The sequence below is a fragment of the Leuciscus leuciscus genome (genome assembly GCF_965113295.1).
Source record: "Leuciscus leuciscus genome assembly, chromosome: 16".
In the NCBI taxonomy this organism is placed as follows: Eukaryota; Metazoa; Chordata; class Actinopteri; order Cypriniformes; family Leuciscidae; genus Leuciscus; species Leuciscus leuciscus.
The window spans coordinates 38,335,831-38,361,679 of NC_138740.1; the positions used below are offsets into that span (position 1 = coordinate 38,335,831).

A 25,849-nucleotide genomic window follows, 5' to 3' on the forward strand; every position below is an offset into this window, starting at 1 on the left:
CACTCCAAGACGGAACACAGAACAAACCAAGAGATCAGGAGGGAGGTAACACGGTGGAGGATCCAGGGGAGGGACGGGGGACCAGGTCCATGCAGGGGAACAAACACGGGGGAACTAGGATAAGACAGGGGCCAGGGAAACATGGACAATAGGATGGGGAAACAGGGGAAAACCAAAAGTCTCTCAGGTGGCCGGGGCCAAGCGAACAATCCATCGGGTGGTCGGGGCAAAGCGAACAGTCCATCGGGTGGTCGGGGCAAAGCGAACAGTCCATTGGGCGGCCACGGCGGTGAAGACCCCTCGGACGGCCACGGCGGTGAAGACCCCTCGGGCGGCCAGGGTGGTGAAGACCCCTCGGGCGGCCAGGGCGGTGAAGACCCCTCGGGCGGCCAGGGCGGAGAAGACCCCTCGGGCGGCCAGGGCGGAGAAGACCCCTCGGGCGGCCAGGGCGGAGAAGACCCCTCGGGCGGCCAGGGCGGAGAAGACCCCTCGGGCGGCCAGGGCGGAGAAGACCCCTTGGGCGGCCAGGGCGGAGAAGACCCCCCGGGCGGCCAGGGCGGAGAAGACCCCTCGGGCGGCCAGGGCGGAGAAGACCCCTCGGGCGGCCAGGGCGGAGAAGACCCCTCGGGCGGCCAGGGCGGACACTTTCCCCCGGGCGGCCAGGGCGGAGACTTTCCCTCGGGCGGCCAGGGCGGAGACTTTCCCTCGGGCGGCCAGGGCGGAGACTTTCCCTCGGGCGGCCACGGCGGAGACGACCCCTCGGACGGTGGAACTGGCACCACCGGCTCAAGCACTGGAACTGGCACCACCGGCTCAGGCACCGGAACTGGCACCACCGGAAATGGCACTGGAACTGGCACCACCGACTCAGGCACCGGAACTGGCACCACCGACTCAGGCACCGGAACTGGCACCACCGACTCAGGCACTGGAACTGGCACCACCGACTCAGGCACCATCGGCTCGGGCACTGGAACTGGCACCACCGGCTCGGGCACTGGAACTGGCACCACCGGCTCGGGCACTGGAACTGGCACCACCGACTCGGGCACTGGAACTGGCACCACCGACTCAGGCACTGGAACTGGCACCACCGACTCAGGCACTGGAACTGGCACCACCGACTCAGGCACCATCGGCTCGGGCACTGGAACTGGCACCACCGGCTCGGGCACTGGAACTGGCACCACCGACTCAGGCACTGGAACTGGCACCACCGGCTCAGGCACCACCGGCTCGGGCACTGGAACTGGCACCACCGGCTCGGGCACTGGAACTGGCACCACCGGCTCGGGCACTGGAACTGGCACCACCGGCTCGGGCACTGGAACTGGCACCACCGGCTCAGGCACTGGAACTGGCACCACTGGCCCTGGAACAGACACCACCGGTCCAAGCGTGTGCGCAGCCCACACACACCACACGGCTGTGGCCATAATGGCCAGTGTCGCGGTCACTGAGGGCTCAGGAATAGATGTCACCGGCTCAGGCCCAGGAACAGGAACAGACACAGACACAGGAACAGACACTGGCTCCAGCTCAGGAACAGAGACTGGCTCCGGCCCAGAGACTGGAACAGACACCACCGGCTCAGAAACATACACTGCCAGCTCAGGGACTGGAACAGACACCACCGACTCTGGAACAGACACCACCGGCTCAGACACAGGCTGTACGGCCATCTTGTCCATGGACACCGGCTCGGTAAACGTGACGGGAACACTTTCGGCGGCGGCCATCTTGTCCGAAGACACCGGCTCAGCAGACGTGACGTGAACAGTCTCTGGCTGGGCAGACGTGACGTGAACAGTCTCTGGCTGGGCAGACGTGACGTGAACAGTCTCTGGCTGGGCAGACGTGACGTGAACAGTCTCTGGCTGGGCAGACGTGACATGAACCGTCTCTGGCTGGGCAGACGTGACGTGAACAGTCTCTGGCGTGACAGCAGGCTGTACGGGCATCATCTCGGACCCGTGGTCGAGGCCGAGAGGTTTCCTCCTCCTCCGCCGTCTCTGATGGTGAGTGGACGGCTCTGGACTAGGTGGAGCCCGCTGCAGGGGAACCTCTGGATCGATGTGCGGCCAGAACGGGTAATGGAACGGGATCTCCTCCCGCCCACCTCCACCTCCTCTGCGACCTCCGCGGGTACCGCGAAACTTTACCAGGCGGGTCCCCACGAAAGAATGTTCACGGGGGGGAACCTTAACCGACTTGGTTTGCCCGGTGTTCTTGCGCTGTGGCTCAGGGGAGTTGACCGCCATTCTCTCCTCCATAATCGGAGCCCACAGTGCAAAGCATTCAAAAATGCTCATTCTGGGTTCTGGTGCTGATGGTCCTCCTTGTTCCCCTCTGGCAGCGGGGAAATTGCGGCGGGCGCTCATACTGCTTGGATCCTAGAGGGTGAATCAATCTGTCCCGACCGCCAAGGTAATAAGCACAGGATCCAAAGTGCAGCAAAGTGAGGTGTTTAATATCAAAAGGGTAATCCAAAAAGCGAAATCCAAAACAGGCAAAGGTCAGAATCCAGGTAGGCAAATAACAAAAACAAGAAACAGACAAGGCAGGACAAGGCAGGGCAAAACTCAGGCAACAGACGCGGTGTAACGTTAAACATTGATTCACAAAGAACACAAGACAAACAGGGCTTATATACATGAATGACAAGGGGATAACAAGAGACAGCTGGTGATACAAAATACAGACACCTGGGTGCAAATCACAGACAGAATTGTGGGAGATGAAGTTCCTAGTGCAAGACACCGTGGGGGTAAGGAGGACATCTAGTGGGTACCCAGGGAAACACAACCAGACACTGTGACAGCTCTGAGCTCAAACAGTAAAAACACAAGCTGTGTGTGTCATCAGGTGTCAAATATCTTAGACACGAATCCATACACGGTTTTTCACATAGCCATGAATACCACTTAAAGTTTCAGGTTGAAGCGTAAAGACAAATGCCCTGTCCCAAATGGAACCCTAAGCACTCGCGGTCTTCCTCTGAGTCCGCACTTTCGTGACGTAATGCCGCTTTGACTGTCGGGAAGAAGTCTGCAGCGGAGTCCGCATCAGCGCGGGCTCGGCAAAAGTGCGCATCAAGGGCGCAAATCGACCACATGGGGGCGCTCGCGAGCACCCTTCTGTGATCTAAAAATGAGAAATGGGACACACTGCGGTCTCACGGACTTAACGGACACGCGCACGCGGCAGCCATTGTAAGTCCACAAGACCGAAAGTGCACATGAAGCGTGCCATTTGGGACAGGGCCAAAGAAGTCCCTGACGTGTTCTCCAGACTCCCCTTATATACTTCCGGGTCGCACAAGTAATGATGTCATAGACTGTCGCCGGCCAATAGGATTAGTCATGATAAGATAAGCGTTTCAGACACGCGAGGCGTTCCCCAAAGAGTCATCGAGGGAGTGCGAGTTCCCCTTTCGAAAGGGAACTCCAAAACACAAATCATATGGGGCGTAACGCTTGTGTTTTTGTCTAATAAGAAAAGGTCAAACAGATTTATGTATCTTGGTGTAAAGGCTAGGTCAGAGTGACTGGTCAAAAGTCAAAGATAGATGAACATAGATATATGAGGTGACAGCTTTAAGAGCTTTAAGAGAATATAGCAGATCTTGCATTATCTCATGTCTGTAGAGATGGTCACAGACATATTTTGATATAAAGGTACACCACATAATCAATTAAAAATACACTTCAATCTTACAGCACAGAAGAAATAATCAAACATATCAGAGCATATAGTAGACAATATATGATTAAAGAAATCAATAACATCTAAAATAATAATAATATATAAAGTATAACTAATCAAATAAATTATATGAATAAAGATATTATCATAAACACTGACCATTATGGATACAACAAGTATCTTCATTTCCTGAACTTCATGAAGTTTGTGATGGACAGATATGAAAAACATTTTTAGTGATATTCTGTGGAGGAACTTCAGATAAGAAAAACCGATTATGCTCTTTTAGTATAGAAATATTAGTATTTGAAGTAATACTAATTACTTAGTATTGTACTAATACTAATACTAATTACAGAAGTATTGAGTTGGGAATGTGTGGCTTGAATGACTTTGACATGTGACTGTGACTGTGCATGAGTATCAGCATGAGTATCAACAGGATCAGCATGTGCTCAAAACTGAAAGTGAAACTGCATCAGAGTATCACCAGAGGAGGAGTGTAACCTTCACACTGTATAAAAGCTGATCTTTCTGAGGTCTGATCTCTCAGCGCTGCACTGTGTGTCTCCTCTCTTCTGCTCATCACAAGGTAACTAAAACACTTTCTTTTATTGTTTTGTAAAGAGATTTTTATTCATTTATTTAAATCCAGACATTAATGTCTCTATTATAGTGAAACTGAAATGTAAACCTGTATTGCTCAACAATCATTAATTGACTTTAAACTTCACTCTGAACTGAACTACTGTATTATTTTGAACAGATAATAATATTCTCAAAATATATGATCAATTACAGCATGGGAGGACATGTGTTGAGCTTCAAAAACTACAGGATAATTAAACGTGACAAGAGAGAAAGGGAAGAATGGGGAACCAAAAGGACAAAATGTTACAATCTAATGAACCAAAACAGAAAAAGACGCCGAGTCTAGACAGACAAAGCAGTATTAATAGTGGAAAACCAAACTGTGAGTAGTTATGATGTTTAATATCAAACTGTCGTATTTCATCTACAGTTTTCATTTTCTCTGGTGTCTAAAATGTGTAAAATCAATTCTAAACTATGAATTTTCTATATTGGAAAAGCAAGAAGCTAATTACAGTTGTGGTCATACATTTATATAGTTATTTTGTTTATTTCACACTGTAAAAATGAATATGCTATATCTAATCAATAAAATTGTGGCAACAGATTACAAGCAATATTATTAATTAAATTTAACAAATTAGAATTGAGTAATAATTAATCAAATCAATTCCTTAAAAGTTAACCATTTAAAATGTGTAAAATTTACAACAATTTTTTTTTGACACAAAAACAAAAATTTGTTTTATTGCCAACATTGAAGACAGTGTTTGTTTTAGTTGGGCTCTTGACCCTTAAATCATTAACTTTAGATTTTGTTTAAAAATGTTTTTAAAAAATTGTTGTAAATTTTACTAATTTTAAATGGTTACCTTTTAAGGAATTAATTTGATTAATTATTACTCAATTCTAATTTGTTAAATTTAATTAATAATATTGCTTGTAATCTGTTGCCACAATTTTATTGATTAGATATAGCGTATTCATTTTACAGTGCACCATATATATTAAAACATCTTTTAGCAGCACACGTGAAATTAAGTTAAGGTCTGTTAAGCTTATTCTTATTAAATTTGTTTTAAACACCCATATTTTGTAGATTCTGGAACTTGTATGTAAATGTATATCCACAACTGTAAGCTTTTGGCAGATTATTTCCATCAGTGACACTGATTTATTAATTGTCGCTGTTTGAGGAATTGCTATAATCTGATGTTTGTGTTCTTCATTCACAGTTTCTCATGTTTCACCGATTCATTGTGATGTTTTAGTCACAGAAAAGGTGAGACACACACAAATACAGAGAAATATTGAAAACTGAAGCAGAAATCTGATGTTATATTGATCTTTGTGTTATATTTCTGTATTTCTCCTTTCAGAAAGCATCAGTGTGATTCATCTAACCTGATAAATATTCTCCATCATGTTCCTTTTCAACAAATAATAAGTTAAGACATGCACTGTTACTGTATATAAGATGAATGTGTATGAATGGATTTTATATTTATATAGTACATGTTTGTATTTCATGATACATGCTTCCCTGAACACATCTGATCTGAATCTGTGTTTTACAGTAATCTTGATTGTAAGCTGACAGAAACTGCTGGTTGTGTGTTAATATGCTTTCCTGTGGCTCAAACAGAGTGTTAGCGCTTGCAACGCCAAGATCATGTGTTCGATTCTCAGGGAAAGCAAGAACTGATAAGAATGTAAATGTGGAGCTTGAAATGCAATGTAAGTCGCTTTGGATAAAATTGTCTGCCAAATGCATAAATGTGAATATATTTGATCAAAATCAGCAAGCGAGGTAAATGTGTTTCGACTGAATAATGCAGCAGTTAACAACACAACAGCACTGTTGAAATGTTTTGTATAGTATACTTGTATATTCAGAGCTTATGACACTATTGGATGAGACCCGGACTGAGCTGATGATGACATCACTGTTTTTTCCACTGTTTGATTTATTGTGCAATTGAACTGTTTTCGTAATTGATGATCTTTACACATTATTAAACCGATCTGAATCGACACTGAACTGAATGCAACAAAAATATTGTATTATGTCTAAAGTTGATTTACAGCAGATTTGAATTGTGTTTGCATCATTGATCATTACTTTGCTGTTTTTGATGCTGCAGGGGGTGGGGGGGATAAATGAGAACATTGGGTGCATTGTGGTTTGCCCAAAAGTTGCCCCTAAACCAGGCTCTACAGCCCAAATCAATCGCAGGGAGATTAAGTCCTACTCAAACCCCTATAAATAATTGGGGAGGGCAGCAAATAAGAGACTGGGATGCTATGAGATCTGCCCATAATCTTTATTCATCAAGCTCACACCTGGACTAAAGAATAAGACCCGTTATGGCTAGAGATGTCCAGAAGAAGCCTATAAAAAGCACACACCCAAAGGGCCGCATACAGTATATCCCTACATACAGGGATATTATAATAATCATGTAATATCAAGAAAGATCAAGTTAAGGCACTGTTACATTATATTATTACATGGCTTGGTTGAATTATAATGTAGAATGCGGTGTGTAATTTCTTGATAACAGACGCTGCTAAGTATAACACACCGTTGCCATGGAAAACAGAGCGTTGCTATGGATGCAGGATTCTAACCGTAGAGACGGAACGGGCTATTTTCTTTAGCGGAAGCAATACAGTCGTTTTTAAATCAATAAACTCCTTTTTAAATCAATATTTTGTGTCAAATTATTGATTTATTTGGTGGGTAGCCATGTAATAAGCGGGATAATGTAGTGTGAGGCGGTTGTTATAGCGAATAACAACCCCTTCAGGATTCAAGCTCCACTTCGCGTCGGGGTCCTGATCAGCCTGTTGCGGTTGTTATTCGCTATACATTATCCCTTACTTCAGTAATAAGTGCTTCGCGTCGGGGTCCTGATCAGCCTGTTGCGGTTGTTATTCGCTATACATTATCCCTTACTTCAGTAATAAGTGCTTCGTGTCGGGGTCCTGATCAGCCTGTTGCGGTTGTTATTCGCAATACATTATCCCTTACTTCAGTAATAAGTGCTTCGCGTCGGGGTCCTGATCAGCCTGTCGGGGTTGTTATTCGCTATACATTATCCCTTACTTCAGTAATAAGTGCTTCGCGTCGGGGTCCTGATCAGCCTGTTGCGGTTGTTATTCGCTATACATTATCCCTTACTTCAGTAATAAGTGCTTCGCGTCGGGGTCCTGATCAGCCTGTCGGGGTTGTTATTCGCTATACATTATCCCTTACTTCAGTAATAAGTGCTTCGCGTCGGGGTCCTGATCAGCCTGTTGCGGTTGTTATTCGCAATACATTATCCCTTACTTCAGTAATAAGTGCTTCGCGTCGGGGTCCTGATCAGCCTGTCGGGGTTGTTATTCGCAATACATTATCCCTTACTTCAGTAATAAGTGCTTCGCGTCGGGGTCCTGATCAGCCTGTCGGGGTTGTTATTCGCTATACATTATCCCTTACTTCAGTAATAAGTGCTTCGCGTCGGGGTCCTGATCAGCCTGTTGCGGTTGTTATTCGCTATACATTATCCCTTACTTCAGTAATAAGTGCTTCGCGTCGGGGTCCTGATCAGCCTGTCGGGGTTGTTATTCGCTATACATTATCCCTTACTTCAGTAATAAGTGCTTCGCGTCGGGGTCCTGATCAGCCTGTTGCGGTTGTTATTCGCAATACATTATCCCTTACTTCAGTAATAAGTGCTTCGCGTCGGGGTCCTGATCAGCCTGTCGGGGTTGTTATTCGCTATACATTATCCATTACTTCAGTAATAAGTGCTTCGCGTCGGGGTCCTGATCAGCCTGTCGGGGTTGTTATTCGCAATACATTATCCATTACTTCAGTAATAAGTGCTTCGCGTCGGGGTCCTGATCAGCCTGTTGCGGTTGTTATTCGCTATACATTATCCCTTACTTCAGTAATAAGTGCTTCGCGTCGGGGTCCTGATCAGCCTGTCGGGGTTGTTATTCGCTATACATTATCCATTACTTCAGTAATAAGTGCTTCGCGTCGGGGTCCTGATCAGCCTGTCGGGGTTGTTATTCGCTATACATTATCCCTTACTTCAGTAATAAGTGCTTCGCGTCGGGGTCCTGATCAGCCTGTTGCGGTTGTTATTCGCTATACATTATCCCTTACTTCAGTAATAAGTGCTTCGCGTCGGGGTCCTGATCAGCCTGTCGGGGTTGTTATTCGCTATACATTATCCCTTACTTCAGTAATAAGTGCTTCGCGTCGGGGTCCTGATCAGCCTGTTGCGGTTGTTATTCGCTATACATTATCCCTTACTTCAGTAATAAGTGCTTCGCGTCGGGGTCCTGATCAGCCTGTCGGGGTTGTTATTCGCTATACATTATCCATTACTTCAGTAATAAGTGCTTCGCGTCGGGGTCCTGATCAGCCTGTCGGGGTTGTTATTCGCAATACATTATCCCTTACTTCAGTAATAAGTGCTTCGCGTCGGGGTCCTGATCAGCCTGTCGGGGTTGTTATTCGCTATACATTATCCCTTACTTCAGTAATAAGTGCTTCGCGTCGGGGTCCTGATCAGCCTGTCGGGGTTGTTATTCGCTATACATTATCCCTTACTTCAGTAATAAGTGCTTCGCGTCGGGGTCCTGATCAGCCTGTTGCGGTTGTTATTCGCAATACATTATCCCTTACTTCAGTAATAAGTGCTTCGCGTCGGGGTCCTGATCAGCCTGTCGGGGTTGTTATTCGCTATACATTATCCCTTACTTCAGTAATAAGTGCTTCGCGTCGGGGTCCTGATCAGCCTGTCGGGGTTGTTATTCGCTATACATTATCCCTTACTTCAGTAATAAGTGCTTCGCGTCGGGGTCCTGATCAGCCTGTTGCGGTTGTTATTCGCAATACATTATCCCTTACTTCAGTAATAAGTGCTTCGCGTCGGGGTCCTGATCAGCCTGTCGGGGTTGTTATTCGCTATACATTATCCCTTACTTCAGAATAAGTGCTTCGCGTCGGGGTCCTGATCAGCCTGTCGGGGTTGTTATTCGCTATACATTATCCCTTACTTCAGTAATAAGTGCTTCGCGTCGGGGTCCTGATCAGCCTGTTGCGGTTGTTATTCGCAATACATTATCCCTTACTTCAGTAATAAGTGCTTCGCGTCGGGGTCCTGATCAGCCTGTCGGGGTTGTTATTCGCTATACATTATCCCTTACTTCAGTAATAAGTGCTTCGCGTCGGGGTCCTGATCAGCCTGTCGGGGTTGTTATTCGCTATACATTATCCCTTACTTCAGTAATAAGTGCTTCGCGTCGGGGTCCTGATCAGCCTGTTGCGGTTGTTATTCGCAATACATTATCCCTTACTTCAGTAATAAGTGCTTCGCGTCGGGGTCCTGATCAGCCTGTCGGGGTTGTTATTCGCTATACATTATCCCTTACTTCAGTAATAAGTGCTTCGCGTCGGGGTCCTGATCAGCCTGTCGGGGTTGTTATTCGCTATACATTATCCCTTACTTCAGTAATAAGTGCTTCAACCGTCGGGGTCCTGATCAGCCTGTTGCGGTCTGTTATTCGCAATTACATTATCCCTTACTTCAGTATGAGTCATCAGACTCGGGACATACGATCAGCCTGTCGGGTTGTTATTCGCTTATACATTATCCTTACTTTCCAGTAAATAAGTGCTTTTTTTTTCGCGTCGGGGTCTGATCAAGCCTGTCGGGGTTGTTATACGCTATACATTATCCCTTACTTCAGTAATAAGTGCTTTCATCAGCCTGTTGCGGTTGTTATTCGCTATACATTATCCCTTACTTCAGTAATAAGTGCTTCGCGTCGGGGTCCTGATCAGCCTGTCGGGGTTGTTATTCGCTATACATTATCCCTTACTTCAGTAATAAGTGCTTCGCGTCGGGCTCCTGATCAGCCTGTCGGGGTTGTTATTCGCAATACATTATCCCTTACTTCAGTAATAAGTGCTTCGCGTCGGGGTCCTGATCAGCCTGTCGGGGTTGTTATTCGCTATACATTATCCCTTACTTCAGTAATAAGTGCTTCGCGTCGGGGTCCTGATCAGCCTGTTGCGGTTGTTATTCGCTATACATTATCCCTTACTTCAGTAATAAGTGCTTCGCGTCGGGGTCCTGATCAGCCTGTTGCGGTTGTTATTCGCTATACATTATCCCTTACTTCAGTAATAAGTGCTTCGCGTCGGGGTCCTGATCAGCCTGTCGGGGTTGTTATTCGCTATACATTATCCCTTACTTCAGTAATAAGTGCTTCGCGTCGGGGTCCTGATCAGCCTGTTGCGGTTGTTATTCGCTATACATTATCCCTTACTTCAGTAATAAGTGCTTCGCGTCGGGGTCCTGATCAGCCTGTTGCGGTTGTTATTCGCTATACATTATCCATTACTTCAGTAATAAGTGCTTCGCGTCGGGGTCCTGATCAGCCTGTTGCGGTTGTTATTCGCTATACATTATCCCTTACTTCAGTAATAAGTGCTTCGCGTCGGGGTCCTGATCAGCCTGTCGGGGTTGTTATTCGCTATACATTATCCCTTACTTCAGTAATAAGTGCTTCGCGTCGGGGTCCTGATCAGCCTGTCGCGGTTGTTATTCGCAATACATTATCCCTTACTTCAGTAATAAGTGCTTCGCGTCGGGGTCCTGATCAGCCTGTTGCGGTTGTTATTCGCTATACATTATCCATTACTTCAGTAATAAGTGCTTCGCGTCGGGGTCCTGATCAGCCTGTTGCGGTTGTTATTCGCTATACATTATCCCTTACTTCAGTAATAAGTGCTTCGCGTCGGGGTCCTGATCAGCCTGTCGGGGTTGTTATTCGCTATACATTATCCCTTACTTCAGTAATAAGTGCTTCGCGTCGGGGTCCTGATCAGCCTGTTGCGGTTGTTATTCGCAATACATTATCCCTTACTTCAGTAATAAGTGCTTCGCGTCGGGGTCCTGATCAGCCTGTTGCGGTTGTTATTCGCTATACATTATCCATTACTTCAGTAATAAGTGCTTCGCGTCGGGGTCCTGATCAGCCTGTTGCGGTTGTTATTCGCTATACATTATCCCTTACTTCAGTAATAAGTGCTTCGCGTCGGGGTCCTGATCAGCCTGTCGGGGTTGTTATTCGCAATACATTATCCCTTACTTCAGTAATAAGTGCTTCGCGTCGGGGTCCCGATCAGCCTGTCGCGGTTGTTATTCGCTATACATTATCCCTTACTTCAGTAATAAGTGCTTCGCGTCGGGGTCCCGATCAGCCTGTCGCGGTTGTTATTCGCAATACATTATCCCTTACTTCAGTAATAAGTGCTTCGCGTCGGGGTCCTGATCAGCCTGTCGGGGTTGTATTTGCTATAACAACCGCCTCGCTCTACATTATCCCTTACATATAATACTATATAAATGTTAAATGTTAAAGATCTCTCCACATCTAATTCCTAAGAACTAGAAAAGACACATTTTCAAAACACAGTTTAACCAATCCTAATCAAACACACCTAAACCAGCGAATCATCTCTTCATAATGACCAGAAACCCGTGTGTTGAAGTTTGGAGATGAACACTGCGTGACTCTGATCCTTCATCAGCAGAACTGGACACCACTGACCGACACACTTCTCATATCTGTGCAGTTTTATGGAAATATGAAAATATGCTGAGATATTCACCCATTTTTCCATTGACATTGTTGAATTTGTAAGGTTGCAGCTCAGTAATGGTTATGACAATCAAAAGCTCCTTTGATCAAATCTGAGCGGTCTGAGTATGTGAGCTATATTTAATGAAGACTGATATCAAAATGACACTGATGGCACCAGCAGAACATGTACAGTCACAGACACACAGAGCTGTTGAATCTAAGTGTGAAAACACATCACTTTAACCCCTTCACACACACAGTCTTTATGGTAAATTACCGCTAGGAGATCATGTGTGTACCAGTAAGGGAAGTTGTAACATTACTGGTTAATTACCAGTGCTCTGTAGATTACCGGTATGATCACGTTTGAATCAGATCTCGCTGATGTAATCATAAAGTTCTTATGGAGATGACGTGATTACTCTGTGCTGTTTACAGTAAGCTAGTTTATCTGTTTAAATATGCGCTAGATGATCATTTTGACCGTTCCGACACGTCTTGCAGCTTTTATTATTTTATTTTATTGCAACGGTAATTTACCGGGATTGCTGTGTGTCGCCCTGATGGATTAAACACACAACACCCACAACAGCATCAGACACTGCTTTACAGGCTTTACATGCTAAAAAAAAAGTACGTACAATCAAAAGTAATCAAAAGATGGTGAAATTCCTTTCGATTCATCACTCATTACATGCTTTTACATAATACATTTAACTGGAAGTTGTTCTGAAAAGTTAAATTAACTGGTCAAAGTTTCATAGACATATAAACCCTATTCACATTTCTCCTCAAGTTTCAACAAACTAACGCCTGATGTCACTGATGACACTGAAAATAAAATCTGTGTCTTTCTTGTAAACTCATTTTTGAAAACTTTTCTTATTTTCTTAAGGTAAACACAATTAAAAATAACAATAAAACAAGTGACTATTTTAAAGTATTTTGTTCATCTTTACACTCATTTTCAACTGTTAAAGGAGTCGTCGGATGCCCGTTCTCCACAAGTTGCTGTGATTCTTTAGGGTCTTCATATAAAGTTTGTAACATACTTTGGTTAAAATTCCTCAATGTTTGTGTAAAACACTTTTACCTCCTCAAAAACAGCTCTGTTCACAGCGACCCGTTTTGAGCATTACTATTACTGTTGTGTTTGTGTCCACACACTGCAAAGACACATTTATATCCAAACACCATAGAAAAGTGAATTTAGCATCCGATGACCCCTTTAAGCTTTCATGGCCACATTTATAAACCTCTACCATAGTAAAGTTCCTCTAACGGCTCGTTTACACGACACCATTTTCAACTAAACATGGAAAACTTAATGCAGTTTGGCCGCTCATTTACACGACAGCGTTGTTTTGCGGGCCTGAAAATGTAAACTTTTAAAAACAGGTTTCAAAGAGCAAGTTTTTGAATATGATACCGTTATCATCTCTGTGTAAACTACGAAAACATGAATTTGTGAAAACAGTGATGTCATATGTGCATTACGTGTGACTTCAGCTTCTGTCTCCCTCACCAGAGATAATCTAACACAATATAAGAGGAGTGTTTTCTGCAAGAACACTATAGTTATACTATAGGTACCCCTTAAAAACACTAGACTCAAGTCCCTTCCGTCGTAAATGTGGAGCTTTAAGCGATCTTGATCTTGATCATATCATTTACTTGTAGATAGTCGGAAGATGAATGTGCAGAATGTTATAGTTTCTGTACCTTGAAACTTGATATCAGCTTTTGGAGCTGAAGCCATCCTGAGCCGAGATATTAATATTGAGGTTTCCATAAACGTGTTGTGCACCAGATGACCCCTGTGGTGAAACCAAGGAGACATATTTATTTAAAGCAATTGTATTTTTTTATTAAAAAACTGATTATAGTACTGAGAATTAAATAGAAATCAATAGTGTGTGTGTGATCTTCTTTCATATATATATATATATATATATATATATGGTATTAAAACATATTAAATATGCAAAATATATATTACTGGTATTAAAAACATGTTAAATATGTTAAATAGAAATTCATAAAGACTGATCTCTGTGTTAATGAATCCATATCTCACACTATCCTGTATACAGTGATGATGAAGGACTGCAGTGTTTGTCATATCTCAGTGTTTATGATGAGCTGTTCTTCAGTGTTTCTCAGTGGTTTGATGATCATGTGTTACGGTGGATCAGGTTCAGTGTCTCGAGAGGAATTCAGTGTTCGTTTCTCCAGCAGAAGTGGAGCAGGATTCATCAGAGCTGAAGATCTAAACTGTGTGTCTGTGCAGGGCTGCAGTCAGATACACAAACCCCGCCCACATGAACAGAGGCTCCGCCCACTCATCATTATTAGTGCATTACCGCCCCCTAATGCTGAACTCACACACTACACCCATTATTACATTAAATATAACTGTATTTTTATTGTATTTTATTTATATCCTATTAATTACCTCTCCATTTCTGACACTGAAACATATACAAATATATATAACTGCTCTGTGGCTGCTGTAACCCAATGCCTTTAAAAAAAAAAAAAACTCTATTGTTAGAGTACATGTACATTCACTCTTTCTGTTCAACAGCCAAAACAATGAGGTCAAATTTAACAAGTTAGGACATTATAAAGGGGATATCATAAACTCTTCCATGTAGAAACTAGTGTTGTTGTTTTAATTAGGGCTCTAATGAGAGAGAGAGAGAGTCTAGTCTTCAATTCAATATGAAACTGAGTGTTATTTGAAACCTATAGTTATTAAAAATTGGTTTCTTCTGAAGACTTGCTTTCATTTGAGACTGCAAAATACCAATTGCATTAAACAGAAAAAAGAAAAAAAGGTTTAAGTGTCAGTGAATGTCTTTGTAAATTGTATCTGTATTGTTACTCCACAGAAGATTGATGTTAATACCACATCTGTCCTCTAGATTAGATTCACAAACTCAAAGGCCTTTAGTTTCAGGATCAGAGACAGTGAAGAGAAATCAGAGAATCTGATCTGAAGCTCAATGAGGATCATCATGTGTCTCATATGAAGCAGGAACACATTTGATTTCTATAGGATCAGTGTTATTATGACTATAATCCACGTCCATGAGGATAAAACTATCGACTCTGTAATGTAAAAGTCCCAGTGATAGCAGTGATACAACGAGAAGCTCCAGATATATAATCAGAAATAGAGAAATATGATAAAGAAATAGAAACTAACAGTAACATCTGTAGAAGCACTTACATCTTTTTCTACAGTATTAGATCAAAACATAATAAAAGACTCACACTGTTCAGGCAATGGTTTTCTCACACACCAGATATTCCTCCTTTCTGGACATTAGGACTTTCTTTAAACTTTGGGTAACATTATAAGTTATCATTTGTTAATATTAGTTAATTACATTAGTTTACATGAGCTAAGAATGAACAATACTCATACAGCATATCAATCTTAGTTAATGTTCATTTCAACATATACATTATTAAGATCAAAAGTTGTAAAACCATTTATTATTATTAATTTTTTTTCAGATTAATCAAGTTTTGGACAGTGTTGTATAAAAGCATTAAAACACATTTGAATGGCAGAATCATGCAATAAACACAATATAAATCATGTGATTGAGTATCATGTGCACATGAAATGTCCTGGAAAATAGAATGAAAAGAGTCTAGTTTCTGTTTGTGGAGTTTCTATTGTTTTGTTAAATGTAATCTCATCGGTTTCTGTGAAACTTCTCCACCCGCATGATCATGGTGTTTTCCACCCCTGAACACACTAAACCAGTTCCTGGGGTTTTTCCAGTAAGACACATGCTGGAGGAAGGTTCACTCTGAGTCCAGTAAGAGTAAGAGTGGGCAGGGCGAAAACCACATGTGCCCGTCCCATTTATGCAGATGGGCTGTATCTCATTGTTATTTCATCATCGGTTCACTCCACATTGGTCAGTAGATGATATGTCCCTCCCTCTTTATAGGCGGCAGTGAATGAACTTGTATAGACTGGGTTGTGTATAAAAGGATCCTCTCCGTTGCCAGAAACTGTATTTGCTGTGAAAGGACACCCAGTGTTTGTTACATTCTATTTAAAGTAGAGAAAGAAGAACAAAGGACGAAAAGAAGCAGGGAAAGCAGTGAAAACATGAAGCTCGTGAATCTTGTGAGATGGAGAAGCTGGAGTTCAGACTGTAAGTAATACAAATCAGAATGTTTTCAGGATTGTTCTGCTGCATAAAAAGTCTAAGAACTGAATTGTGTGAATGAGATAAAAGATGTTCATATTTGACAATTATTTGTGTTTCTTCTCTCTAGACACGAACAACATGAAGAGGAAATATAAAGAGAGAGAGGATCTGCTTCCTTGTCGGACCGGTTATGTGATTTTGGCCCACAAGATTTATGGCCATATATATTTCCAATACAGTACATTTTTATTTTCAGTAAAACTTATTTTCCAGTATTTTTAATTATCGTTTGTGTAAATCTTGCACAGAGTTTCCTGTTGCCAGTACAGAGTGAAAGCCTGGTGTCTTTTATACATTGTTCACCTCATCCTTTGAGGATTGTGTCACTCTCTATGAAACTGTACATGTCAGAATCCACACAGACACAGAATCTGGTGAAAGCCGATGAACGCACCAGTTGTGGGTGTGGCCATGTGATCATGTGATCATGAAACACCAGTCTGATCAGTTCTGGTTTCTGACATTAGTAACGCCCATCATGTCCCGTCCATAAAACCAAGCAATCCCAAAGTCTCACTGAACACACAAGTCCAGCAGTCTGAAGGAAACTTCTCCTCAAACATTCACTGCGGATCCTCATGTGTGACTTTATCATATTCAGTGATTATGAACATGAACGCTGGATAATCCTACATTTCCTCTCCTCACAGGTGATATATTTGAACATCATTTTAAAATATTAATATGCGTTTTTAGGGCAGAAATGTCTTTAATTTGAAGTACTTTACTGAAGTACTTTACTATTTTAAGGAGCTTTGTAATCAAACTTTTTAAATGGATTATGGATTTGATCACTGGATTATTTGATCTTTTAATGAAATACTTTAATTGCGGTCATTTGTGATTTATTATTTGCTACAGTGTCACTCCAGAGAAGAGATTAATGAATGAATATTAAATGAGTAAACACATGAAGACAGGAGAGAGAGAGAGATGAAAACACAAACCAGTGATAATGTAAACCTCGTCAGATGGTGGAGTTTGAATGATATAAGAATAAACTGTGAGTAAAACAATATCAGCCGGTCACAATCCAAACCGTGGATCTTCTGATCATCAACACTAATACTCTAATGAGAGTCAGCTGACATATAGTTGCAAAGTGACTTATAGTAGAATGTCTAAAGTAGACTATCAAAATAAAGTGTTATTGGAAATTGCTTAAGGTTGTGATTAACCCTTTCATTCCTGGTGTCTATAAGAAATTATGGTCTGTTCCAAACCACTTCAACTCCAATATATATATATATATATCAAAATGTTCCTTCACTTAAAAGAGCTTAATTATCATATAGAGACGATTACATCCAATCTCAGTAATATGAAAATAGTATCACAGAGGCACAGGTGTCACCTATAGCTTGGGAGTGACTGAGGGCAATCGAGAACCATCTTGATTAAAGGGACTTCAAACAATCTTATCACTTTAACCTTTGGCTGTTCTTATTTGAAAGAATAACAGAGAACCTTCTGTGGGACACTAGGGACCATGGGGTGTCTCAATTTCATTAACATACAGACCACAGCTGTTGCAAGAAGAGCAACTTCATTTACATTAAGACCAGGATAAAAGGTTTAGGATTGGGTATGTTCGGGGTTCATTCTGACGCCGGTGAACCCAAGGTGCTTCGTGTACCTTGCCACTACTATGCTGTAATAAACTTCATTTTTTGAGATCTTCGACGTCCACTTCAATTTTTCTTACATGTCCTTCTGTGATCCATTACACTCATTCAACATCATTCATTTCATGATATTCGGAATAATTAAACCCATCTAAAACCAATTTTGATCTTTTATTATTAGTGTATGAAAGGCTTTATCCACTGCATAGTAAAAACAGTATCATATCTCCTGGAAAGACATCAGAATTGTTCTTACTGTACATTACACAGTTATTTCCTTGTTCTAATGTTGTCTGTGGATGTGCTGGATTTGTAGAATGAATTAATCTGCTGTATTTAACTATGAAGATAACCAGATGTGTGTGTTTATCCTCAGTCTCCACAGTAAAGTGTCCTTCTGGTGTATCAGAGAAGACCAAATATCAGGTGAGATATTGATACATCATAAGATTAAAGTTACATTGCTGCTAAAAATGATATTCTTTCTTTAGCATTTTTGTCTTGTTTTATAAAACAAGATTATTCTTAAATCAAGATACATTTACTGGAGAAGCAAAATTACAGAAAATGTTAAGTCTTGTTTCTAATGGATTAAAACAAGAACAAATGGGGTCAGAAATATAATCTTGTTTTCCCTTCTTTTTTTTCTGCCCACTTTGGCAGATATTTGTTCTTGTTTTAATCATAAACTCACTTCATTTGAATGAATGTTTAGATATTTGTACTGGAAAACAAGACAAAATTACTGAGCAAGAACATCATTTCTGTAGTGGAAATCATCAATATTTCAATATTTACTGGATCATGTATGAACATTTTTCTGGACAAAGAAAAACGACATCTTCTGGTAACACTTTACAATATTCATTAGTTAACATTAGTTTATGTATTAACTAACATGAACTAACAATGAGCAATACATATGTTACAGTATTTATTAATCTTTGTTAATGTTAGTTACAGCTGTTCATTGTGTGTTCATGTTAGTTCACAGTTCATTAACTAATGTTAACAAATTCAACCTTTGATTTTAATAGTAAATGTTGAAATTAATATTAACTAAGATTCAATCTTAAGATTAAGATTATGAAACAAGTGCTATTTAAATAAAGGAGACTTGACTAATAAATGCTGTAGAAGTATTGTTCATTTTTAGTTTATGTTAATTACTGAACCTTATTGTAAAGTGTTACCCTTAATTTTAACATGTAGGCTAATATTTAATATTATAATAGTAATATATTACTATAATATTTAAGATGATGAATGTGATTTGAGTATTAAGCATAATTTCATACGGGCATCTATGATGCTTCAGTTGCTACAGTTTTTCAGTTATGACTTTATTATTAATGTATCTTGTTATTATTTTCAGAAACAGCCACTAAAGTCTCTGGACTCTCAGGCTCCTGACAGCATCTTCACTCGTGATGTCAAAGGATAAAAACAGGGACTCATCCTTCACTTTTCCGTTCTTTCCACGTTTACTGTGCCTTCGTTGCCCATATTGCTGCTTGTTGTTGTTGTATTATATTTTTCTTCTAGATCTAAAGTGTTATTTAAATTCATATTTTGCATTACAGGCCACAGTTACTTCCATTCATTTAAAATTGTTACAAAAAGCAATCTGCCTTTTACATGTTAAAAAAGGTATTTATCATGATGAACTGAAGCATGTTGTTGCTGCTGTTTTCTGTATAAAAAAAAATTTCTATAATGATTTTATGTGTTTTTAACGTGCATATGATACGCACTTTATTGTGTGTGTAGTGCAGGGGCGTGTCTAGAGCATTTTCAGTGGGGGGGCCATGCTGGGGCACTGCCTCCAAACGGGGTGGCCGCCAGTGACCAAAAAAAAGAGCTAAATTCTACAGTATATTACGTAAATCCTATTGATTTTATTATTTTTTTTAACTTGAATAAAGTTACTTGTAAACAAATGTAGTAATAAAGCACATTTTGATTAATTTAGTTTTTTGTCATCCCTGTATATATCCATTAAGTTAAATTTGAGAGCCAGTGTTTATTATTTTTTGTGTTTTCATAAAACTAACAAGTTTATCAAATAAAAATTTTTTTTAATAATGAGCAATTTTAAATTCCCAGAAGCAGAAACGATGTCAATTATTTTATTTTAATAAGTAGTTTGGCCATTACAATATACAGTAGTTTTATTCACAATCTCTTTCAAATAATAATAAATTAATAAATAAAAAATTCCCCCCACTGTAATAATTCAAATGGTTTGGTCAAAACATCATAGTGTTTCATTCAACATTTCTTTCAGATTAAATTACAAAAAAGCTGAGTAACACAGAGTTAAAGTTTTAGCACTGTAACAGTTCAAAAGAAAACAACACATAATGTTTTCAGAATCAGAATCAGAATCAGAATCAGAAAGAGCTTTATTGCCAAGTGTGCTTGCACCCACAAGGAATTTTTCTTGGTACTGAAGCTTCCAGTGCACATATACAAATACAAATACAAATACAACAAGAAACATAGTAATACAAATTCTAAGAATAAAATATATTTAAAAAAAATAAAATAAAAATAGTATAAAAAGTAAAAAAAAAAAAAGGGGTCACAGTTGGGTTTAGTCTGAATAAACATTTACAGATTATGAACATATTTACAGTATTTTGAGAAGTATGAATAATATAAATATAAATATCACCTGAGTTAGAGAATATTACACTAGACAGTGGGAGTCTAGTGCATGTTACAGATTATGAACATATTTACAGTATTTTGAGTAGTATGAATAATATAAATATAAATATCACCTGAGTTAAGAGAATATTGCACTAGACAGTGGGAGTATTGCACTTACAGGCATATGCCTTGGGGGGCATGTTAAGTGTTCAGAAGGGAAATGGCCTGTGGAAAGAAACTGTTCCTGTGCCTGGATGTTCTTGTGGCCAGTGATCTGTGTCGCCGTCCTGACGGTAACAGTTCAAACAGGGGGTGTCCAGGGTGAGTGGAGTCTGTGATGATTTTACCTGCTCTCTTCCTCACTCTGGAAGAGTACAGGTCCTGGGGGGTTGGCAGGGGGGCACCAATAATCCTCTCTGCTGTCCGGACTGTCCGTTGTAGTCTCCTGATGTCCGATTTGGTAGCTGAACCAAACCAGACAGTGATGGAAGTGCTTAAAACAGACTCAATGACGGCTGAGTAGAACTGGATCAGCAGCTCCTGTGGCAGATTGAACTTCTTCAGCTGGCGAAGGAAGTACAGTCTCTGCTGGGCCTTTATCACAATGGAGTCAATGTGATTTGCCCACTTCAGGTCCTGAGAGATGGTAGAGCCCAGGAACCTGAATGACTCCACTGCTTCCACAGTGCTGTTCATGATGGTGAGAGGGGGGAGTGCTGGGGATTTTCTCCTGAAATCCACAATCATCTCCACTGTTTTGAGCGTGTTCAGCTCAAGGTTGTTATAGCTGCACCAGACAGCCAGCTGTTCAACCCCCAGTCTGTAAGCAGACTCGTCACCATTTTGGATGAGACCGATGACGGTGGTGTCGTCTGCAAATTTCAGGAGCTTGACAGAGGGGTCTTTAGAAGTGCAGTCATTAGTGTACAGGGAGAAGAGCAGTGGGGAGAGAACGCACCCTTGGGGGGCGCCAGTGCTGATGGTGAGGGTCCTGGATGTGAGCTTCCCCAGTCTCACTCGCTGCTGCCGGTCGGTCAGGAAGCTGGAGATCCACTGACAGATTGAGGATGAATTTACATTTTTATAAAATGTTTTATAAAAAAAACATTTTACTAACATTGTCACTAACATTTTAGTAACTAAACTGAATTTTATTAGGTTTAGTGACAACATGTTACAATGTTTACATGATACAATTTCTGGTAAGCTACGCTTTTTTATTATTTCAATTCAATTCAATTATTGTGATTTGATTTAATATTGACTTATTTGGATAAATATTAGGTAGGCTACACAAGATAGGCGTTATTTTTCCTCAAGAAAAAAACGACTCACCTAATGCTGTAAACATACTGCCCTATCAGCTGGTAGTAGGCTATTATTTAAGGTTAAAAATAACTCAAATTTTTTATTATTATAATAACTTTAATGATATAAGTAAAAATATAATAAATATGTAATATAGAACACATATTTAGCTAAATACTCTATAGCTATTTTTTTTTTCTTGCCAACTATGTGCTATAGCCTATATTATGTTCATTAAATGGCTTTCCTGAGGTAAATGTGACAATTGTTCTGCTATGTTATTGACCTCTTCACGCTGATGAAAAACACTGATTGATCGATATTATGTATGAGGAATATACATTTCGGTAAGTTGTACTGTATCTTTCAGTGTTCATTCATGTTTTTTTACTATTAGCTATTACTAGCATTTACAAGCGCCAAAACGGTATTTATTGTTTGAATTTCGTAATAAAATTGACAGAATCTGAGCTGAGATTTTTGTATATCATAAGTAACCTGCTCTGTCTAGTCTGTCGGTCTCCGTGTCCTCTTTGCTTCGCGATTTTTCTGTGCGTGAGAAAATGGATGTGTGGCGTGAGAGAGTATGAAAATTGCGTGTCTCACGGTGAATGCGTGAGAGTTGGCAGCACTGTAAAAACAGTAGCAGAAAGAGAGGAAAACAGTCGAAAAAGGCAGACCTCAACTAAAACAGCTGGAACTAAAACTTCTGTTTCGGTGGTGACTGGCAGCTCTTTGTTTGGTGTCTTGACTTCCCACTCTTGATTGATAAAGTAAAAGTCCAAGTCTGCGACGACCGTTGTTTATCTGGCGCTGCACTTCTTTGAAGTAAACTTCAGTAGAGTCTATAAAACTGATTGGTCGTAAAATGAACCAATCACAAGACATCTTATAGGGGGGGCACCTGGGGTGGCCAATCGAATTTCAGGGGGGGCCGGTGCCCCCCCTGGCCACCACGTAGACCCGCCCCTGGTGTAGTGCACTCACCCCACACACTCACCCCACACACCACTAATCCTAACCAAACGTGTAATACACACTCACCACACACCACTACTAAACCCACAAATGTGTATCATATGCATGTAAAAACTAATTTTTGCGTATAAATTGCACAATGCGTGTTATAGAGATGCATTAGTGTGACCAGTTCAGAATTATACACACCATTGACCCTTTTTGTTACACTTCCAAGTTTCTCAGAAGCATAAGTCATCATAGTTGGGTAAACTTCTGTAAATACTACATTTAATATATGTTTTTGTGTTCCAATTTGCTCAAATAGCAAAAGAAACTCCACAGTAGTGTTTTCACAACTGTCAGAAATAGAAGAAAAATAATAATAATAATAATAATACAGAGAGATTGATAAAACCAGTCAGTAGAAAAAAATACCCTCCCAACGTTAACTAGTTTCTTGTAATTTGATGCAAATTGAATAAAGTATAGTGTTATAAATGTACATGTTTTGAAAATGAAAAGGATTTATGATTCTGATGACCGTTAAACTGTGTAAATGTTCTGTTTCCTCAGTTTCCATTAAAACTGCATCCTGGAGATGCAGAAACACTTGTTATTCAAATAAAAGCTATGAACAATTCTCAGATGTGTCTCTGTGTCTCTGTGTAACTGAACACACTCTCACACTCAACACAGCAGAGGATTTAGACTGGAAATGAAAATGACTTTGAGTTGAAAGGTCGATACACTAATGTTGATCAGAACTACAGGAATCTGAGCCGCTGCACAACAGATCCTCATACATGTTATTATGAATGTTCATATCTCTGATCCTAGAGCTGAATGCGGACTCTCTTATAGCGAATCAATGGCGTGTGAGGCAGTGGCGGAACTAGAGTTTTATACATGGGGTGGCCAGGGGGTGGCCACTGCTACTTGCGGGGGTACACAGTACACAGTACACACACACACACACACACAGTGGAAAAGCTTATGGAAGGAATTGGGTCACTCTGTTTGTGTCTATAAGTGTTGAACATCCAAAATATTTGCAGAAAACAAAGCTGAAGCACCAAGGAGATAAGATACCGTAGCATGTGTCTGTTATGAACTGCTGAATTCATTTACAAAAAAAAAATACTCATTTACAATTTATTTTTTATTTTTATTAGATATAGCAGGCATCAAGCAGACATGTACTTGAAAAATGTAAACAATTGTATTGCCCGTCAATATAAAATCTTATCCTATGAAGATTTAATACAACATAATTCTTTCATTATAATAATTTATAATTATTCTTTCTAATTATAATTATTTAATTTATAAAAAAAATGCATTTTTTGGTGAACTATCCTTTTAATCTGGCAAAATCTTCTCAACTTAAATTCCTGAATTGGGTATGTGATTGACTGCCTGTGTCTGGTAGATGCTCTGACCTGTTGCTGGTCCTGAAGTCTGACCACACTGACTCTGACTAGCCAGTGGTGATGTAAGGGCTGGGTTCTGATCTGCCTGTTAGTCCAGTCATTTTAAGCCAAAATGGGGGTCAACCTTGAACAAATTGCAACAGAAGCAAACTCAACTGATTTTGCATCCTCAATATGTCCTAAGTAAGGAAAAACAAGTCCCGAAGAATCCCATTAGGGGAAAGTTTCGAAAAAGACCCAAATATAGCCTATTCATTCTTTCTCTCACATGAATAGGGTAAAAATTGTAACCTTTAGATATCACCATGAAAATTACTGAATTGATTACTTACATCAAGACAAACAAAAAATGTATTACAAGTTTTTTTTAATTGTTTGTTAACATGGACAAATGGTGCATAATCTAATTATGTATGTGCTAATTTGCATAAATACCACAACAGATCTAAACAGTGGATATAGCCAGGTGAAAATGTCTTGTTGAATCTTGTTGACATATAACTGTAAAATACTTAATGTTAAGGTCTGAATGGAACCCATTTAGGCTACCCATGAGCATTAATACATAGAGGCAGGAAGTACTTTAGAAACCAGCCTTTATTAATTTTTAAGAGATGGGGTTTGGGTCTGTGGGACTGTTTCTGGGGGACGAGTCTGAGGGAAGAACAGGAGACAATGGTAAGGAGAATGCAGAAGACAAAAGGTAGGTAAAATAAAAAGTGAATCCCCAGAAACAGTTTTCAAAACTTTCCCCTAATGGGATTCTTCTGGACTTTTTTTCCTTACTCAGGACATATTGAGGATACAACATTATTTGAGTTTGCTTCTGTTGCAATTTGTTAAACCTTTTTTCATAAAATGACTGGACTATGTTTGTGCTTATTAAAAATAACTCTTATAGCCTATCTCTCCCTTTCTTTTCATGTTTAATTGACCCTGTTAAAAAATATGCCAAATTTAAAATATGATTCCAATCATATTCATATTCTAATCATCATCCAATTACCAACATTTTTATCTTAACTCTTTCCAGTATAAAAAAAATTGTGTTTTTGGTAATTTTCACAATTTCATGGCACCCCAGAATATTTTGTTGTATGAATATCTGAACATACCAAAAGAAAGAACAGACCCTGATGTGCTTTAAAAAAAAAAAAAAAATCTGTTTTATTCTAGCTTCGTGCGTCTTTTTTATCAACACTTGAATGTTGGCAAGTTTCATAAAAAGCAACATGAGCAAAAAGCTGAGAAAATCGCATTTTTATCAAAGACTACATCTAGATCAGATTTAATGATGATCAAAACACAGTAGATCGAGTCCATCAACATCCTACACCCATAAAGCTTCTCAGTCCTATAGTGATCGCATTATAATATCGCTTGTTTCTGCTCTTCTTTGCCTGCGTTTTCATCCCCTATCCTCACATTAGCTAGAACATTTGTAGGCTATACTGTAACGTACACACGGCAAGGTAGCCTACTGTATATGCGTGTATTAGGCAGAATGTATTCGGAGCAAACCCCCCTGATGCTAAACCTTAAAAACTTACTTCAAATATGATGTTTTCTTATTCGGCGAAGTTCGGTATCTTGTAACTATGTGCCTTTATGATCTCGTCCTCTGCTCGTCCGTTTGAAAACTGCGCGCGCGTCGCGCTGCTGGCGAACGTAATTTTTTTTTTTT

General features: G+C 40.4%; 2 long non-coding RNA genes across 2 annotated transcripts; both read left to right on the forward strand.

Moving 5' to 3' along the window:
- The first annotated feature begins 4,243 nt into the window (after positions 1 to 4,243).
- LOC309477031 lies at positions 4,244 to 6,342 on the forward strand. Its single transcript, XR_014198482.1, has 4 exons — positions 4,244 to 4,297; positions 4,472 to 4,678; positions 5,532 to 5,578; positions 5,676 to 6,342. It is a non-coding gene; the product is annotated as an uncharacterized lncRNA (long non-coding RNA).
- Positions 6,343 to 15,983: 9,641 nt separating this feature from the next.
- LOC309478382 lies at positions 15,984 to 19,514 on the forward strand. Its single transcript, XR_014198958.1, has 5 exons — positions 15,984 to 16,130; positions 16,255 to 16,837; positions 17,049 to 17,190; positions 18,189 to 18,238; positions 19,188 to 19,514. It is a non-coding gene; the product is annotated as an uncharacterized lncRNA (long non-coding RNA).
- The last annotated feature ends 6,335 nt before the right edge of the window (positions 19,515 to 25,849 follow it).